Here is a 6,121-nt window from a genome sequence, read left to right as displayed (position 1 = left end):
AACTTTAATGCTGTAAAGAACATGCATTTATGTTGGAGATGCTTAATCTATACGTTTAGTTTTAATTGATGAACTTGCATGTTTCTGGTTGTGACCTTATTTTACTGAATGCTTCTTTATAACCAGCATTAAATGTCTTAAAATAAGATATTCCTTTATTAGTCCCGCAGTGGGGAAATTGCAGGATTACAGCAGCAGACAAAAGAGTCATAAAAACAGTAAAGAATCGACAATAGCAATAATATATATACAGACAGAATAAAATGTATTTATCTTGCACCAGTTGAAGTGATTTAAGTGTTTTTGGTTGTAGCTCACGGTTTAGTAGAGATTTAAATTTGCGTTGTCTTTATAAGTGATGGACAGAAATGATACATATTTACTTTTGGGCACATGCAGCCTGGATCAGTCATAATGACAGACGTCTTGATAGTTAATATTTGGAGGAACATTGTCAGCTGTTAATTCTTTGTTGTAGTCGAGAAAGCAAAATATAGAGTGACGCTCTCGGCTGCAGAATTTAATGTTTTAAGATTTCAGCGATGTGTGTGTGTGTGTGGAAAGTTACTTTAATTTAACAATATTACACAATAGTAATGCAGAGCGCACAACATTCACTGTTTTATAGACGTAGAAGCTTCACAATCTGCTCCTTTTTTAAGATTTTCTTGCTTTTTCTTCTGGCTTGATCTCAACTAAGCGTCAAAGAGATCAAATCAAATGAAGTGCACTCTGCATTGATCTACGTGTGCGGACAGCTTCAACCTTTTGGATTCTGCTAAATTATGACGGACGTTTGTCTCAAGCGATGACATTCTGTTGACTGATGGAGAACATTAAACAAACATCTTGTGAGTTGCGGCTCGAGTCGTCACGCCACATTGCTTACGAGGCATTTCAGACATGGACCTGCTCTCCAGCTTCTGACCAGCAGGGGGCAGTGCCTCCACACTTTGAACTGTAACAGCAGTCGAGCAGCATGAAGTCTAGTCCGGATTAAAAGGTCAAATATTCCAGCGATGCTCATCCTATCTGTGTTTCTACTTGTACATTAGTAAGCATCTACGTTGCTTACTGTGAAGTCGATGTTTATGAAGTGACGCGTGTCTTTTCATATAAAGAATAACGATAATTCACCAACCAAAGTGAATGCTTCTGTCCTGATGTGTGCACAACCAGCTCAATGACAACATATTTAACATTTATCTCATCTTACAAGTTCAAATGTGCAGAACTTCACGATCCTTTTGGAGGCTGCAGTTTGTGGTGCCGTTACTAAACACCGTCTGAGAGGTATTTCTATTATTTTGTCCATCCCATTCAGGTCAATAAGACCTTAAAAAGGATTAGACGAAGCGACATCCGACTCCAGTCGCAATCATATCATATTTAGCATTTATTGTACTTTTCACTCACATTAACTGCTGTAATTTACTGTAAATTCCAGCACAATCGATGAATTCACATGCAGTGAAGCCAAAGAGGGGATCTGTTCAAATTCAACTAAGCTTATGAATATTATTGAGTATATATGTGTAAATCTAAAAAGGGAAAGGCATCTGATTTCCCCTGTTATTGATCAGTCTAGAGACACATATCTTTTCCAAACATCTTTTAGGATAATCATTTTTAAAAAGAGGGTCCCCAGAAAATAAGTTTGGGAAACACCGCTCGAGAGAATATTACTCGCTAATACAGAAATACTTATTAATGAGCCCGGCGTTGGGTCTTGAGGGTCTTGTGGGTCTTGAGGGGCCCGTGGAGGAGCGGGATGCGAGCCGGGGCCGCGCGGTGGACTTGTGACCCAGGCAGACTTGGATCACAGCCCCGCTGGAAAAGGCTGACGCAGGGAGTCCATTATTGCCCCCGGAGGAAGCTGAGGATTAGAACACCAAAGAATTTCAATAAAAGAAGTGTCTGTTTGGGGGACGGGGAGGGGCAGGAGGACGGTGGTGGTGGTTTTGGGTTTTGGGGGGGGGGGGGTTCCCCTCATTGTCCCAACAGTGATTGAGAGCAAGAGGAGGGGAGTGGGCCGGCATTGTGTTCGCAGCTCCTCTGAAGAAGCTGGTTATTAGGGGGGATGGCTAAGGAGGGCTGAGGGACGGGGAGGCTGTTGACTCTTCATCTTGTGTGAACAAAGTCTCCGGCGCATAGCCCTCCTCTGTCCTGGACTTCCCTTGTTTACGAGTGCCATGAATTCTGTCCCCCCCCCTCCTTCACCCACCGACTCCAACCTGCGCCGCCGCACATTGTGGGGCTTAAGTGCCCTTTAATTAGGCCGCCTCAGTGTCCGGCTGAAGGCCGCCGAGGGGTTTTTAGGCTCTCTCCCCTGTGGGACCTCGCCGAGCGGCTCACACAGCTTCCCTCACACAGCCGAGGGATGAAGTGTTTGCCGCTCTAATGAAAAAAAAAAAAAAAGGTTTATTTGGGGGTGGGGGGTGAGAGAAGAGCCCTTGTCGTCTTTGTCCCCCGTCTTAAAAAGTCCTGACAAAGGCGGTGATATTATCCCCGACACTCTCCCATTTCCAGGACGCATTAGCGAGGTGAGGCGGCGGGCCTCTCGGGACTCCCAAACTTCCCAAATCTGCTCTTTCGCACTTTGGCGAGGAGCGTGAATTCAGATAAATTCAGCCAGACGCATGCACAGCTTTGTCATTGTGATGGAGGACATGTATTTAACGTGATCATAACAAGCAAAATAAAGAATAAATCACAGGATCCAAAAGCATAAAAAAGGAGGCAGGCGGGCACAGAGCCACTGGGAATTTGCCTGAACTGCTCCGGCAAAATGAGTAATTCCTGGACGCTCCTTTGTCTGAAGAGCTTACGGTGCGAGGGCTTCTGAAAAGAAAGGAGGAGGCAAAGGGAAGGATATAAACACGGGAGCAAGTGAAATGAAGTGAAAGGTGGAAGGAATGAGAGACATGAGAGGGATGAAAAGAAGCAGGGCGGGCGGGATTGGGCGTGTTCAGGAACTTTTTTCGCTACAGCCCAGTGTGTGTAGATACCCTCCTAATCCTGGTTTTATTGGCTGCCTGTGTCCAGCCATGCTGGTCGGATTGAGTGGGGAGGGTTGAGAGGTGGAGGAGGGGAGGGGAGGGGGTGCGAACACATGTCCTTCCTTTGTGGTAATGCTCTGATTAGGCCTGAGAAGGAGCCGGACCTGGTTACGGCCTTTCTCAGGTCACCGTAGAAACCGGCCCGGTAGGGGACCCCTGTGTGATTGTGTGTGCGTGTGTGTGTGTGTGTGTGTGTGTGTGTGTGTGTGTGGACCCCCCCCCACACACACACACACACACACACTCCCTCCCCTGTGCCGAGGCCTGCCTTTTTGCACCACAAGTGTCGTCGTCGACTCGTTTCAAGATCGGCCTCCAAAGTTCTCAACCTTAAAAAATTTAAATTAGAATAAATCGCCGTCGCCTTTTTCGTGTCACACTTGCGGCCTCGACCTGGGAAGACGTGGTTTTCAAGGACCGATTCCTTTTCGCCTGCACTCGTGAATTAAAGACCACCGTCGTGTCGCCGAGCTCGGCACATTTCTGGCGACGCACGGCAATGTCGGTGATGGAAAACAGACCCGCGCTCCCGACACACTCGACTCCAGGCTGCTGAAAAGCCATCTTTGTTTTTGTTTGGTATAATGAAGAAGACTCCCCACCACGACCGGCGGGAGGGCGCGAGTAACATTTCACAAAGATATCCATCAATTATTGTCACATTTACGGGCTCGGAGGAACCCCTCCCCCCCGCTCCTCTTTCTCCTTCCTCTCAAACAGGGCGGTAGGTCGAGTGTCGCTCAGTCGTTGCCTGTTTCCCCATCTTCTTTGTGGAGGAGGAATAAAACACAGAAGGGGCGGGCGCTCCGCGAGTGACCTCCAGACTGTGGTCGCCGCACTCTCGCCCCGCAGTGGGCAACGGGGTCTCCTCTGCAGAGAGCCGCTCCCAGCCCCTGCTGAGCGACCTTCCAGACCCCTCACACACACACACACACACACACACACACACACACACACACACACACACACACACACACACACACACACACACACACACACACACACACACACACACACAATTAAGAGCGGCAGTTAGCTCTAAAAGATGTGGGAAAATGAAAAAAGAAAGAAACGTAATTTTATTTTCATTTTAACACCTTAATATCGGTATTATAGTTGATTGTTTTTCATCAGTAATGTGAACTACATTTTATCATTTTACTGTAAGGCTGCCTTTAAAGTCAGGAAACAGAATTATAATAAAAGCATCAATAATATAAGCATCATCAAAATAGTTTTTTGTGCTATTTGACTTGATGAGAAACTTTGTGAAAGTTATTTGACTCTAATCTACGACTTAAACAAACATCAAGTGTCTGTAATTGTGTTTCGGTCCCGAAAGTCATTTCCATTCTGTTTTCTTTAGTTTTTTTGTTGCTACAATATCAAATCAGGATGAAATCAGTAAAACTTGTTATGAGCGTTCTCACTTGGAAACAGATCTCCTAAAGGCCGTCTTCCACATGGCAGCACACTCTGAATATATCAGGTCGTCCATCATCGGCTTTAAATATGTTTCCAATGTGTTCAGTGAGGAGTCAAATTTAGAAAATGAAAATGTTAAATAAATAAAAAAGGCCTTCAACCCTCGTTTACGGAAGAATAATGTATAAAAAACACACATTTGTGCTCATTTAACATCACAAACGAGACAACAATCTACAACTTCAGAGCATCGTTTTTCTAGTTCTGTGAAGTTCGAAGCCCTTCACTGGTTTCAGAAGCGTCTGCTGCACTGGTCCCACCGGCGGCCGCTTTTTTCCCCCCGAGCGCCTGATAACAAACCTAGAAAACAAGATGGCTATCACAACCGGCGGCATCTGTTTGATCTCCGGCCGGGTATCTCGTTTGCATTCGTCCTGATCAGTTTCCCCGAGTGTGTGAGAATCAAACGCGCTGCTTACTTCAGGCTAAGTCCATCACAAGTGTCCCACCCTCCTCCTCCTCCTCCTCCTCCTCCTCCTCCTCTCTCTCTCTCTCTCTCTCTCGCTCTCCGTCTCCCCCCATCAGAATGACAATAGTGTAAAAATGTGTCGCCTCTGGGCCGCCGAGGCGACACAAGCCTGCGTGCCCGGCCGCCGCTGCCGCGCTTTATGGCTTTATTGTGTCGCCTTTTATGTCCCGCTTCCCCTGTTGGGGTGGGCGGGAACGACAATTTAGAAAATTCACTGTATCTACACGTGTGTGTGTGCAGTAATCACGTATATCCGGATCAATTAGTCAGGGCACAACCCCTAAAAAATCAATGTGTCTACATGTACGTCAGCCAAACACCCCCCCTCCCCGAGTCTTCTGAAGCCGGCTTTCATCCCTTCCTCCCTAAACCCGGGACTTTTCCTTTTTTTCCCCCTTCTTCTTCTTCTTCTTCTTCTTCAATGATCACACATGAAACAAGTTGAGTAACAACTCTACCTTTTCTTCGCGTGTCCCTCCCCATACCTCCCTCTCTCATTTCCCTCCCTCCCCTCTTTTCACTCTTTCCTTTCTTTTCCACATTACCAGGGGGTGGCGTGTGATTGACAGATGGGAACGAATAATATATATATTTTTTTCTTCGTAACCTAAGGCCATCTTCTGTGATTGGCTTGCCAGCTGACATCTCCAAAACCTCACCCATCCTCCTCCTCCTCCTCCTCCTCCTTGCATCCCCCCCTTTAATATTGGGCCTGTGGATGAGGCATCCTGAGGGAGAAAAAAGTAGAGAGAGAGAGAGAGCGAGAGAGAGAGAGAGAGAGAGAGAGAGAGAGAGAGAGAGAAAAAGATATCTACCTTAGGGAAGAACCTCAGAGAGAGGGAGGGAAGGAGAGGACGGGTAGGAGCGTGTGTGCATGTGTGCGAGAGACACTTATTCTCTTAACTACTAGGAGACAGACACACTTTTCCTGGCCCGACTCAAAGAAGGGGGGAAAACAGGAGGAAGAATCTTTTTTTTTTCTTCTCCTCTTCTCTCAATATCGTCTTAATCTCCCCCCCTCATTCAACAATCAAGCTGCCCTGAAGCGTCTCTTCTTGGAAACTCTTCTTCACTGCCTGCTTGGAAGTTATATGTATTGATCCGTGTT

This window comes from Taurulus bubalis (assembly GCF_910589615.1).
Source record: "Taurulus bubalis genome assembly, chromosome: 2".
In the NCBI taxonomy this organism is placed as follows: Eukaryota; Metazoa; Chordata; class Actinopteri; order Perciformes; family Cottidae; genus Taurulus; species Taurulus bubalis.
Note: the sequence above shows the minus strand (reverse complement) of the source record.